Raw genomic sequence first — 15,383 nt, 5'->3', positions numbered from 1 at the left:
GTGAGGCTCCTGCGCAGTGAAACGTGGGCACGGACCAACATTATACCACACACCGTAATGCCCATTGCACATTTTAGTGAACTTTGTAATTCCAATTACACATAAGCCCACACATGATGCCCATGACATACCATATAACACTCCGCTATGCCCATTGGCTATACTATATAACACTCCGCAATGCCCATGACATACTATATAACACTCCACTATGCCCATTGCATACTATATAACACTCCGCAATGCCCATGACATACTATATAACACTCCGCAATGCCCATGACATACTATATAACACTCTGCAATGCCCATGACATACTATATAACACTCCGCAATGCCCATGACATACTATATAACAATCCGCAATGCCCATGACATAATATATAACACTCCGCAATGCCCACGACATACTATATAACAATCCGCAATGCCCATGACATACTATATAACACTCCGCAATGCCCATTACATACTATATAACACCATAATGCCCATTACACATTTGACACAAAAGTGCCACTTAGCTACATGCTCAATGCCCAGGGGCTTCATGCTCAATGCCCAGGGGCTTCATGCTCAATGCCATGGGGCTTCATGCTCAATGCCAAGGGGCTTCACACAGTCACTAATCCCACATGGATGAGCTGCTGCCCTCCACATACAATGTATTCGCATAGGTGGGGGGTGAGCGGCATGCAGTCAGTAGGAAAACTGTCAAGTATAAATAGTAAGAAGCATTTAACTGTTTACCTACATGCAATGCTGCAGAGGTAATGCCTGTGAAAAACAGCATAGTAGAGAGAGGATGAATCAAAAAGTTGCTCTCATCCTGCCGATGTTTCATTCAATTGTGCCTATATTGAAGGCTATAACTTTATATGGAGTCCGCATTCATAAATGAAAATAGGCGGCTATGGTTATAAACAGACTTCATTTATGAATGCGGGCTCCATACAAAGTTTTTAGCTAATGCCGGGTGGGGAAACGCACAGTGACGGTCGGGCGGCCAAGGCTGGAGGCTGTGGGGTCAGGAGCGGCCGCTGCTGCGGCGTGATGACGTCATGACATGCAATATGAAAAGGATGCGACAGGGAGGCAGCGGGCTCAGGTGCACAAAAAAGGCCATCCGTCCTGTCCTGTCTTGTCCTCCCCGCTCCCCGCTGTGTCCGGGAGAGAGCCGTGCTGCTATGTAAAATTCTTATCTCCCACTGGACCGCTAGCCAATAGGCGCTCGCGGTCCAGCAGCCACCAGTTGATTGGCTGCTGGACCACAAGCGTCCATTGGCTAGCGGTCCAGCGGGAGATAAGAATTTTAGGTACTTATGTAGTATCTGGGCTGCCGATTTCTAAATCGGGTACATTGCATCGCATCGCATGCGACCATCGGATGCGATGCGATGCGATGCGATGACCCGATTTTTCCATAGGAATCAATGTTAAAATGGACTGAGTCCATTTTAACATGGAATTCAATGGGAAAAAGGGGTCCTTTTCATACCCCTACTATCCAAGTGGGCATGGAGTTGGATATAAACCTGTGGCGAGCGTAGCGAGCCACCGAGCCCGAAGCGTGGCGAGCGTAGCGAGCCCCGCGAGGGGACACAGAATACCGTCCCCTCGCGGGGCTCGCTTCGCTCGCCACGCTTCGGGCTCGGTGGCTCGCTGCGCTCGCCACAGGTTTATATCCAACTCCATGCCCACTTGGATAGTAGGGGTATGAAAAGGACCCCTTTTTCCCATTGAATTCCATGTTAAAATGGACTCAGTCCATTTTAACATTGATTCCTATGGAAAAATCGGGTCATCGCATCCGATGGTCGCATGCGATGCGATGCGATGCGATGCGATATCGCATCGCATCGCATCTGATTGTATGCCTTAACTTAAGGCATACAATCAAAAAATCGGCAGCCCAGATACTACATAAGTACCGAATTTTACATAGCAGCACGTCTCTAGTCTCTCCCGGACACAGCGGGCCGGGCAGGGGAGTGGGGGAATGGGCAAGCGGGGGAGTGGGCGAACGAGGTGGCAGTGCCATGCTATCTACCGGCGCCTGGAGCGTGTGCTCCACCGGCTCCGCCCTCGCTAAGCCTCTAGTGGTAAGTAGATTGTTACAATGCTGTATGGGAATTTAACAAAATACCTAAAACACCAAATTAGTTCAACACCCGCATTGCACAGTACCATAGTGGGTTACAGCATTTTTGTTTAATTACCCAAATCATTAGGATTGAAATAACCACAGACACATTTTGCTGTAAAGGAACGTCTTTACTAATGAAAAAATATCTTTTTGGGTGCAATTACTGGCCCATACAGTTGTCAAAAAATATTCTGCTTGACATAACTGTAGAATAACAGAAATACACATGTGCAACTTGTACAAAAAATATTTGTCACCCTATGTACGTGCACATTTCCCCTTTGCCCCTGACCCAAGGCCACCCCTGGTTCCTGTATGTAATGAGTGTGCTACCTCTTATGGTGTCGATGGTGTGTGGGGTGCTTGGGTGGGTATGTTTTGCTGGTGTGTCACCACAGTTGACGGCCTTGGAGTGACAGTTGTCTCTGTATTTTCTTCCTCAGGTGTGAATGCTTTCACTGGGTGAAGAAGTTTTTCTTTATCTTCTTCCATCATTTCCGCTGATTCCGTTGGTTGCACCAGTAGTTGTGATGATCCTGTTGAAAAAAGAAATGGGCAAGTATTCCACCATAACTGTGCAGTATGTGTACTTTTACGGTGTCTTGTGCCACATAACAACGGGTACTGTTCAGTAACACATGTACTCCTGTAAAAAATGTAATGCTATGATTTTTAATTTGTCTGATGGGTGTTTCACATTCATTTAATATCCGTTGGTATGTAGTGGGTCTAAATCACTCCCTAGAATGGCCAGCATATCTGGCAGCACTTTAATGTGCTATTTAGTTTGCCATTACCCAATATGACATTGGACCAATGAGCATGTATTATTATTTAAACATGCTGCATAAAGTTCTTTAAACAATGTAGTTGACATTGAACCTATATTTGGTTTACAGTAGGGAGCAGGAGTAGATTGTAGTGTAGCCTATTATGCATGGCACATGAGCTGTGTACTGTATGTGTAATGGTTTTGCATTCCTTTTGCTTACCTGCAGCCTCTGCATCTGGACATACACGTCGTCCTGAGTGTGGTGCGTGCGCACTTCGGGATTGATGATCTGCAAACAAAATGGTGGACACGCGTTACAAATATTGCACGGACAGCATTTCTTACCAGTATGCATCATAACATGTTTTTTTTGTGTTTTGACCCCTGGGTCACACATGGGTCATGGTGACCAATTATTTGTGCCCAATATCTGGCTTATCCGTGTCCGCCACATGGAGCCCATGAAGGACCTCTGGTGTTATAATTAGTTTTAGTTTCTTCTCATATGAGGTATATGTCACGGGTTGGGTGGTGCCTCCTCCAGTGCGGGTGGCCTCTTTGTTTTCGGTAGACATCTTGGCTTTGAGTAGGCTTTAAATGTCATGAAAGCGCATCTTGACATTTGTTACGCTTCTTCTGTGGGTGCTAACAGCATTGACTGCGCCAGTGATAGAGTCCCACATGGCCCTCTTCTGCTGCGCAGTGGTCCTGTTGTCATGCTTCCCCAGCAGCCTGTCAAATACAGGGACTATGGCGCGGACAAGGGCCGCATTCTCCTCGTAGGAAAAACGCACCTTACGGCCACTTTGAGTGAGGCCACTTTCTGCCTCCTCCTCCACCTCCTCTGCGGCCATTCCCCCTCCTCCTCCAGGATAGGCTCACCCTCCTTATCCTAACCTCCATCTTCCTCCACCTCAGGCCAGTCGACCTCAGAGATGTGGCCCTCCTGCAGCTCTGTGCTGAACAGGTCCTGTGTGAGTGGATCAGATGGGGAGGCAAGAGGGTCCTCCATCTCCTCCTGCTGTACCTGCTCCTCCGGGGTCCGGGCTGGGCCAGGCCTTGATGTGGCCATGCTGGCTGGCACACTGCTGCCTCTCCCTCTGACAGTGCTTGGTGTTGGTGTGCTTCTGCTGGCTCTCCCCTGGCTCCTCTGCTATTGCTGGCTGTGACTGGCCCCCTGCTGTCTCTACCACCTGCTCTCACTGACACTCCTCTCCCAGACATTTCTTCTCTCCATGCTCCTTACTACCTTTCAAAGGTCAAAATGGCGCCTGTGCCCCTTTATATAGGGGGTGTGATGCATATTGTAAGGGACTTAGGTGGGCCAATAGGTTAGGGGTTATTTGGCATAATTCACATTCCGGTTGGTCAGAAAATCACACATGACCTGTACCGGAAATCACACATTACTGTGTCATAAAATTGCATTGCACCACACCGCACTTTTTGGGCGCATTCTCGCATCCCATTAAATAATCAGTTTTGGAGGAAAAAAATGCGAAGTGAAAAAGTGTGATACGGTGCGATTTCAAAATGTTACTAAAAATCGCATTCTATTAAATGTCACCATGAGTCTCCTATTCATAACATAAAACCAGCATCACAAATATATTACATGAGCTATAATGCATTGCGCGTATTACTGCCGGCAAACATCGTATTCAACATCAATAACTTTATTGGTACACATAAAATTCCCATCTTGACACACCAGTCATCTCAATCTAATTTCACTAAACAAAAGCTGCACATAATTTCTTAGCCTTTGTACACATCTGCAATATTAAAAATGCTAATAAAATTCTGCCATGATAAATAATTAAACAATTGTCATGAATCAATAAGTTTAGCACATTGTTTTCATCAGCAAATTCTACTCTATAAACAAGAAATGATGAATTACCAAGTATAATTTTCGCAGAAAATTGGAAACAATTTATGACTAATAATTAAAAAAGTATTAAAATTCAAACCACCATAGAGTGAAGCTTGTCTTTACTTTCTTCAGTAGTTTTCAGTACAGTTTGGTTTGTCTAGGTAAACCTGTGACGAACCCTCTTGTGACTTTTTATTTATGCCGACGTCTAGTCCACGTAGTTCAGCAGCTACGCCAATTCTTCTGTAATATTCCACTATAGAAAATGGATATATTTAATATTATTTTTTGTTGGTATCCAGAGCGGATGGAGTTCAAATCCCGGCGGTCAAAATAACGTCACCGGAATCCCGACCGCCGAAATCCCAAATATTTCTCTCTCTATGGGTGTCCACGACACCCAGAGGGAGAATAACATAGTGTGCCGAGTGTAGCGAGGCACGGGGCCTACTGCGTGGTGAGCGCAGCGAGCCCGCAGGGGGGGGGGGGGGGGGGGGGGGGGGGGGAATCCACGCCCCCCCCCCTTGTCGGATTTCGGCGGTCGGGATTCCGGCATCTGTATTCCGACCGCCGGGATTCCGACCACCGGGATTTATTACTGAATCCATCCGGAGGATATGTTGACACATGAAAATGTCAACATGCCTTTTTCATGATTTTTTTATCTCATGTCAACATTATCATGCTTCTATCTTTTTTTCTGTCAAGCTTCTGCTTCTATTAACCTTTTATCGATGCTGACCTGTTCCATGTTGACCTTTTATTCTATGTCATATCATGGTCGCAGCCAATGGACATCTACTCTAGAGGGAAGGAGGTAATTTGGTCTACAGCATGATGGGCTACAATCATTAGGTCGACACCATTAGATCGACATGGGAAAAGGTCGACATGGGAAAAGGTTGAAAGGGCATTAGTTTGACAGTGTCTAGGTCAACAGTCAAAAGGTCGACATGGGGTGTTTCACTGTTTTTTGAGCCGACATGTGCCGACAGGCGGTATTTCATGCCCTACCATCCACTAGGGCGTGGTGGGAGAATAAAATCGTGTGCACAGACTGTCACTATAATCTTGTAATACTGACACTAAGAGTTGCCTGGACGTAAAATTATCAATGGCTATACCCCACACAGCCTGGCAGCCATGTATGGCTGTCTGTGTGGTACAACATTTGTACCATACACAGCCATACATGGTAATCATCATCATCATCATCATCGATAATGCTTTAATACATCCAAAGCCCATACATACTGATACTTACCTATCTTGAGCCAATAGGTAGGTCCCAGGGTCTTGGTCCGGTGCCTTGTCCTGGTCCGGATCCATGTCGGCATTCGGCTCATGTTGATGTCCATGTCGGCGGCATCTGTCGGCGTCCATCCGGGACCGAAGAAATCCAGGGGGGACCTGTGGAAGGAAATCCAACTCACCCAGGTCCTCCTGTGAAGATCTGTAGTCTTGATCCGACGTAGTCCTGGTCTTCTGTCACTTTCTGTGACATGCCGGCGACTCCAGCAGCTCCCCGCATCGGACTGTGAGAGGCGCAGAGAGGTTTCATCTTCCGCGCCTCTCCATAGAATGACTCTATTGGCTGCTAGGCGGCCAATCAGGAGCAGACTTTCTCAGCTGTCTGCACGGAACTGACTGATCCGTGCAGACTGCCTACACTAATTCGTATTAGCGGCCATATATACGGCCGTTAATACGAATTAATACGACATCGGAGGGTTACAAAGCAGTCGTATTTGACTGCTTTGTAAATTCCCCTCCGGAACACGACTTTGCATACGACATATGCAGTCGTATTCATTCGTAGCAAGAATACAAATACAATTTTTTGTATTCATATTCTTAGTAAATTTCCCTCTTAGTGTCAGTATTACAAGATGATATAGTGACAGTCTGTGCAAATGTTTTCCCATAGACTAGAGATGGGTTTACCTTGACAGGAGCCTTTAACCAAGCAAAGAAACTCTGCAGACCGCGCGCTGCCATGATGGCGCAGCAACAAGTCGACTCTACTGAAGAAGCAGGTGGACTTGGCGGTTGGGCCCGGGGCATCATGCAGGGAAGTGTATTATACACAAAGGCCTGATGCACTGCACTGTGTCAGGTCTTGTACACTACAGTACTGTATCACAATCAGCGGGACACACACTGTGTCAGGTCCTTGCACACTACAGTACTGTAAGACACACAGCCCGCACTGCACTGCGTCAGGTCCTTGTACACTACGGTACTGTAACACACACAGCCCGCACTGCACTGCGTCAGGTCCTTGTACACTACGGTACTGTAACACGCACAGCTGGGCATGCATATAGAATCTATATATAGATTCTATATGCAATGAAATAACATTCATGGGGGTAATTGACGGTTGCGTTGCGAGACACAGCCAGGCATGCATATGCATTCATATGCATGCCCAGCTGTGTCTTGGCAGCGCGTCAATACATTTCCCCCAGGAATTTAATTTTTACCCCATCTTGTAAGGATAGTTATCTCCTAGTTAGCTCTGACCACGGCTTGTTCGCACTTTTCTCAGGCAGAATTTCTGGCTCTGACCATGGCTTATTCACTCTATTCTGGAGTAGAATTACTGTCTATGGCCACGGTTTGCTCTCACTATTCTTAAGTATTATTACTGTTTAGACCACGGCATATTCACACTATTTGTGAGCAGAATTAGAGATGTGCGGCGGTCACTTTTTCGGGTTTTGGTTTTGGTTTTGGATCTGGATCTCCCTTCGTGTTTTAGATCTGGATTGGTTTTGGCAAAACCACCCTTGTGTGTTTTGGTTTTGGTTTTGGATCTTTATGAAAAAATGCTAAAAATGTTTAAAATAACAGAATTTGGGCCTGTTTTTGCCCCTAAAGTATTATTAACCTCAATAACATTAGTTTCTACTCATTTCTAGTCAATTTTGATCACTTCACAGCTTACAAAATTGTTTTCATTTACTGTAGTTGGGCCAAAAGGGTATACCGAGGTAGCTGGATGACTAAGCTAAGCGACAGCAGTCGGCATCACATACATGTGGACCTTACACTTCCAACCTGGCAGAGCGGCACTGCAGGGGCAGACAGGGTGGCAGTTTAATAAACTATCCCAAAAAAAGAGAAATGCTCCAAAGAGCAAATACAAAGAGGTATCGGCCTTGTCATGACTGGTGGTAGCAGCTTCAGCACTCCCACTATTTCCTCCTCCATCATCCTCCAAAAATGTGTTTTTATTTTATTTATTACTTTTATTTATTTTTCTTACTTTACACTGGACACAGCCTGTCACACTGGACACAGCCCCTTGGACACTGGACACTGCCCCTGGACACAGCCCCTGGACAATGGACACAGCCTCTGGACACAGCTCCTGTACACTGGACACAGCCGTCACACTGGACACAGCCCCTGGACAATGGACACAACCATCACACTGGACACAGCCTCTGGACACCGCCCCTGGACACAGCTCCTGTACACTGGACAATGGATATATGTCACGCTGGACACTGGATATATGCCGTCACACACTGGTTAGATGTCACACTGGCCACTGGATATATGTCGTCACACTGGACAGGACACAGGATATATGTCGTGAGTGACTCGTGACACTGGACAATGGATAAGATATAGGCCGTCACACTGGACACAGCCCCTTGTATTAATGCTGCCCCTGTACACAGTGTGCTACTCAGCAGCACTGCAGCCCCTGCGTGTGAGCACTGCAGCACTGAGTTAGTTAGTTAAATCACAAAAAAAACACAGGGTTCAGGGCTAAATAAAATAAATCACAACACAGGGCTTAGGGCTAAATAAATCACAACAGGGCACAGGCCACAGGACAGCCCCTGGACAGTGGACACTGCAGCCCCTGCGTGTGAGCACTGCAGCACCTAGTTAGTTAAATCACACTACAGGGCTCAGGCCTATAAACAGTCACTGACTCTCAAGTCTACAACACAGGGCAGTGAGGGCAGGTCACGGAGCACAGCACAGCACGGAGCACATGGCACGGAGCACAGGGCAGTGAGGGCAGGTCACGGAGCACAGCACAGCACGGAGCACATGGCATGGAGCACAGCACAGGGCAGTGAGGGCACAGGTCAGGTCACGGAGCACATGGCACAGAGCACAGCACGGAGCACACAGAGCTTCCCAACCACCCTCTTCCCTCTCCAAGATTGGAGTGAAGATGGCGGGGCGCGCGTGCGTCTTTTATAAGATCCCGCTCCCGCGATGATGACGTTCGGCCTCGTTATTGGTCCGGAATTCAGGCGGGAACTCCCGAGCCGGCTCGGATCTGGCCCGGATCCCCGATATTTGGATCTGTCGGATCTCGGGGATCCGGACCCGCTCATCTCTAAGCAGAATTACTATCTCTGAACACGGCATGTTTGCACTATTTTTGAGTAGAATTACAGTCTATGACCACGGCTTGTTCACACTATTCTCAGGCAGAATTACTGTCTATGATCATGGCTTGTTCACACTATTCTCAGGCAGAATTACTGGCTCTCACCATGGCTTGTTCACACTATACTTAGGCAGAATTACTGTCTATGACCACGGCTTGTTCACACTATTCTCAGGCAGAATTACTGTCTATGACCACGGCTTGTTCACACTATTCTCAGGCAGAATTACTGTCTATGACCATGGCTTGTTCACACTATTCTCAGGCAGAATTACTGTCTATGACCATGGCTTGTTCACACTATTCTCAGGCAGAATTACTGGCTCTCACCATGGCTTGTTCACACTATTCTCAGGCAGAATTACTGTCTATGACCATGGCTTGTTCACACTATTCTCAGGCAGAATTACTGTCTATGACCACGGCTTGTTCACACTATACTCAGGCAGAATTACTGTCTATGATCATGGCTTGTTCACACTATACTCAGCCAGAATTACTGGCTCTCACCATGGCTTGTTCACACTATACTCAGGCAGAATTACTGTCTATGACCATGGCTTGTTCACACTATACTCAGGCAGAATTACTGTCTATGACCATGGCTTGTTCACACTATACTCAGCCAGAATTACTGTCTATGACCACGGCTTGTTCACACTATTCTCAGCCAGAATTACTGTCTATGACCATGGCTTGTTCACACTATTCTCAGGCAGAATTACTGTCTATGACCATGGCTTGTTCACACTATTCTCAGGCAGAATTACTGGCTCTTACCATGGCTTGTTCACACTATACTCAGGCAGAATTACTGTCTATGACCATGGCTTGTTCACACTATACTCAGGCAGAATTACTGGCTCTCACCATGGCTTGTTCACACTATTCTCAGGCAGAATTACTGGCTCTTACCATGGCTTGTTCACACTATACTCAGGCAGAATTACTGTCTATGACCATGGCTTGTTCACACTATACTCAGGCAGAATTACTGGCTCTTACCATGGCTTGTTCACACTATACTCAGGCAGAATTACTGTCTATGACCATGGCTTGTTCACACTATTCTCAGGCAGAATTATTGGCTCTCACCATGGCTTGTTCACACTATTCTCAGGCAGAATTACTGGCTCTCACCATGGCTTGTTCACACTATACTCAGGCAGAATTACTGTCTATGACCATGGCTTGTTCACACTATTCTCAGGCAGAATTACTGGCTCTCACCATGGCTTGTTCGCACTATTCTTGAGTATTATTTGTTATGATTAACTGAGGTGAACTCGGAGTTAAGCCTCGCTCTGACTGGCAGGTCTGCAGGATGTTGATTACAACCTGAATTGTGCTTCTTTGGCCGAGGTGGTGAAGCCACAGCAGCACCTGAACCTGAGCCTGACTCTATTACTATACCCTGAGTCGGCTGGCACCTGCGCAGGTCTTCGACTTTGCCACTAATAGCCTCCTTTTTAGGGCAGACTAGCTCCACTGTGTAATTAGATGCCACCTTGTCTTTCGCGGTGACACAAAGTCCAACCGAGTCAGGGTACTAGTAAGAGGATAAACTGACTAGACAACACAAAGATTAACTAGGTGCTGCATATGAACATGGACTAGAATATGCAACATCGCAGACAAGGACTGAACACAGGAGCCTTTACCTCTATAATGCTAATCCATTGCAATAAACCAAACAAGAACTCCAACCAAGGTATTGCGGATAGGTTTGTAACCTAACCACCTATGCGACATCGCAAGGCTAGACCAATGTCTCGGGCATGTGCCGTGAGACAAGCAAACAAGAAACACAAACAAAACAAGTAGCATGCGGTTTCACCTGCGCCCTAACCGCCTCCGTGACTCCGTCATGGGACAAGACCTATGGCTCCAGCTGGTGCTTTGAGAATACAAATGGCAGATTGTAATAAAAGGTGCCACTTCCACCGCAATGTGCGAAAGCCACTCGTACTCACAACACCACTGGGCAAAAGTTGGTAACAGACAAGATCTCACAAACTGGATGCAATGGTTCTCTGACACAGGCAGGATCTCCCAGGATGCATGGCAGGTATGTTAACTGGAATACTCAGACACCAGCCTGTGTAGGACACAGTTACTGCACTGAGGTCCTAGATACTCAGGCTGGAATACACTTAACTTTGGAATAATCTCTGACAGGAGTTTGCTAGGAACTCTGGGAACATAGAAATCACCAGGAACAAGGAATATAATAAGAGTATCACAGGAGTATAACCGGCAGGGTTTATTGCTGGGAGCGTACCTATATACTCAGTGGCTTAGGAGGCAGCCACACCCAAAAACTAAGGTATGCATGGAAACAAGGCAAGATGGATCAGCCAAAACCCGGAGCACTGATCCTGTGAACACTTACAAATCCAACACAGAACATGAATAACAGTTACTGCTGCGTTTACACCGACCCGCTGGAGGCGGCTCGTAACAGTACCCCCCTCTTGACGGGGGGTCAAGGGACCCCAATGCCTAATTTTCCACAACAAAGGATACATCCGAAAGCCTGGTATGCTGGTACAAACAACGACGACTAGACAAACAGAAACAAGATGTGGCTGCAGCTTGTAACATTGTTACTGTTTTTGGTCACGGTATGTTCGCACTATTTGTGAGCAGAATTACTATCTCTGACCACGGCTTGCTCACACTATTCTCAGGCAGTATTACTGGCTCTGACCACAGCTCATTGGTGCATGGAAGTACTGTCTATCTCCAGAAGCTCTCCAGGTGGAGTTACCTTATGGAGACAAACTCTGAAAATGTATTTTAGAGCACGCTGCATCTTCCCGAGGATTGTATGGTGCTGCTGGTATGATGTATGTGAAAACCTTGTTAGAATTAGGCCTGTATCTTGTGCATCCACACTATGAGTTTTGTGGTGCACCCCAAGAACCATTTGCACATTGCACTCCTGTAACTTAACATCCATAAAGAATTCTATAGAAACAGAATAAAGAAGTCAGACAGCTGTGTCTCTTAACAAACAGATCGTATTGAGTGCCCGGAACTGAGAGCAGGGTGTGGTACTCATTTACCCCAAAATAAAACAGATGGGTTGTACTTGGGGGGGGGGGGGGGGCGACAATGATCTTGTAGGGTAAAGTAATGATGAGGCGCAGCTCCGGGTAAACAAAGGTAATATGACTACCAAGAGTACAGCCCGTCCTAGACCCGAACAATTAACAATCGCTGCATTGTTGTGTTGATCCAGACTGCTGTAATACAGTACCTAAAATCAATTCTGCATGCACGCTGACTATTAATGGGAATTGCCTGTGTGCTTTTTATTGTATGGATGGTTGAAATCAGATCAGTGCAGAAGACCAGGAAGGGATTCATGTTATTTTGTTACTCAGAGACCATTTTAATAACCCTAAATCAAAACCACACATAAAATACTGAGCTATTTTGGAGAACCGGGTGAGTCAGTAGTAAGCTATACATAATTACCCAGCCATGCTAAAATAATGTTATGAGAGAGTCACACAGGCTAAATTGCCTGCCTATTGTCATCAGCAATCACAAAAAAAAAAAAAGGGGGGGGGGGGGGATGTCGTAGTGTATGTTAGTGGCTAATATTTCGGCATGAATGCACATTTAAGCAGCTGCATATACATGTTGGAAGGATGAACACATTAATATATGATAAGTATGTATGCTGCGCTCAAAAATTTTATCTCTTAAAACACTTGTCAGTTACAGAGGCGATGAATACAGAGCTTCTTGGAGGATATATCATATTGGCAAGATTCTACAGATGCAATTAATGCAAATAAACACTTACGCGCCAGCCGTAATCAATAACCCGTTGACAACAAAATGTATTTTCATAATCCCAGATCTTGGCTCCCCCCCTACCCCCCCGTTAACTCTTTCAGCCCATTAGTCGTTTTGACACGGCACCAAATATTGTCGAATAATGACAAGTTGTGTATTTACCCAAATGCCATATCCAATTGTATCATGAGATGTAATATTGTCTGCTGGTAACGGCTCTACGTGCTATGCATGGCTAATTAACTGTGAACTGACAAAGCCTCTAACCCAGAGGTGGCTGAACCAATCTGTAGCAAAAAAAAAAAATGCCAAGACCAGCCTTAAATTTTTATATCCATTTCTGATTGAAATGATAGATAATGGCAGCGATAGGATTAAATATTCACCGTCATTTCTTTCTCTCTCGTTTATCTGCAAGCAGACAAGAGAAAAATCATATTTAAAAAAAAAGACAGAAAAAAAAAAAAAGAAATTAAGTAGAAAGATTCGATTTTATTTTATGAAAAATAAAATGTTTGGGGGTAAACATGGACTGAAAGGGTACATTCATTGTGGTCTAATCTCCAACATTAATTTCATTATCACTATACAACCTTGCGTTATGAATTGTTTATGATAAACGACTGTGATTTAGAGAGAGGGGGGGGGGGTAATGAATAGGCTGGCGAGGAACACATCTCGGTGTGATTGCTGCACTCCCAGGCATGCAGAAAATAATAGTGGGGGGGGGGGGGGATATATGGCACTTTTAAATTCTTTATCCTTTATGACTGCAAGAGACATTTCCATTTTGTCATGTTCCTTGACTGAAACCTGATTATTCATCTGCGCGTGTGCTGTGTGTTCCTGTTGCCTTTTTCTTTCTAGCAAATTAAACTGAAGGACAAGTGCATAACACACACACAGATATATATAAATATATATATATATATATTATATATATATATATATATATACATACATACATACATACACACACACACACACTCACACACATACACAAGTGCAGACGAATGCAGACAGCACTTGTAGAAAATTATTCAATTGTCCTCTATAAATATATGGTGTATAATTTTTTTGATAGTGACTTTAAGGGCCATTCGGGGAAATGTAGTGGGGAAGGGTCCATGCTTAAGGGTGCGGTCAGTCTCCAGAAGGGGTGGGACTAGCCAACACACTGAGGCCTAGCAATCCATCAGAGAGCATAGTCTGCTTGTTTGTCCTGTTATGGATTCGGACACCCCTGCACCAACTGAGATGAACGCAAGGTGGTCTACTTTGATCCTGACATGTTTCAGGGGTGTTAGGGTCCCGGTCGGACCTTGTGGCGGAATGAGTTATGAAGAACTTTGAGGAGCCTGTTCTGAGCCTTCCACTGAATAGATTTGGAAGATCCCAGAAGACATAGTAGGGTGTTGAGTTCTTGCCTCACAGCGTTAAGGTCATGGGTTTGATGTGAAGCGCTGCGGAATATGTATGCGCTATAAGAAACTGTTAATAAATAAATTAGAAAAGTTGGGTTGAAGTACCACAGTTTGGTCTCTTGTTATTTCCGAGTGCCGCCGTTACCCCCCAGCTATCGTATGTGTATATATATATATATATATATATACATACATACATACATACCACACACACACACACACACACACACACACACACACACACACACACACATACATATATACACACATTCATTTTAAAATTCTGTTTGGAACTACATTGTTCCTCATTTTTATAATTGAAATATGCAGTGCTGAAACAGTACACACTATGGGCCTGATTCAGTACCGCTCGCTAAACAGCAGTCGTTCGCTGCTGGTCGAATGCCCGCCCTCCGAATCCCACCAGCACCATGCGAGGGAATGAGTACGCAAATACGTCCCCTCGCATGCAGCTGAAGGGGAGATAAATCATTCGGTGGTCGCCGACCATCGAATGATTTCTTTCCCCAGTGTTTTCATGGGGATGCCCATGAAACACTGGCCGTTCCCCTGCTCCTTCCCCATTTCCACCCTAGGCCCTCCCTTCCTGCAACGAACGGCCCAGTGAGTGTGTAACTCGACTAAGCCGTTCGGTGGCTGGGTTTGCACATAAACAGAAATACGCATGTTCAAACACTGACCAGCAGGGCTGGCATCAAATTCAGATTACAATGAGCGATCCTGAATCGGTCCCTATGTTTTCTTAAGGTATTATTTTATTTGTCTTGAATTACAAGGTGGAATATGACTGAACATAGTTGACAAATATAGTTGGTTCCATCTTTTCAGTAAGCAATTGTTCAGAATAGTGACATCCAAGTTCATATACTGTATGAGAAGTGAAGAAACCCGACACGTTTTGTCCGTTAGG

The 15,383-nt window shown here is 45.5% G+C and overlaps 1 long non-coding RNA gene across 2 annotated transcripts in view; it reads right to left on the bottom strand.

The window, feature by feature from the left end:
- Nucleotides 1–2,308: 2,308 nt before the first annotated feature.
- Nucleotides 2,309–15,383, bottom strand: part of LOC146046032 (uncharacterized) — a 33,257-nt gene continuing 20,182 nt past the window's right edge. The window contains exons 1-3 of one of the 2 annotated variants that reach the window (XR_014465725.1): nt 4,896–5,044; nt 3,140–3,208; nt 2,309–2,683 (exon numbers count right to left, since the gene is read on the bottom strand). This is a non-coding gene — a long non-coding RNA (uncharacterized LOC146046032). Of the gene's footprint in view, nt 2,684–3,139; nt 3,209–4,895; nt 5,045–15,383 lie in introns of those variants that run through there. The other variant, XR_014465724.1, reaches the window with a different exon arrangement.

The sequence above is a fragment of the Crinia signifera genome, chromosome 11 (genome assembly GCF_055691185.1).
Source record: "Crinia signifera chromosome 11, ASM5569118v1, whole genome shotgun sequence".
Classification (NCBI taxonomy): Eukaryota; Metazoa; Chordata; class Amphibia; order Anura; family Myobatrachidae; genus Crinia; species Crinia signifera.
This window is presented reverse-complemented; position numbering and strand designations above follow the sequence as displayed.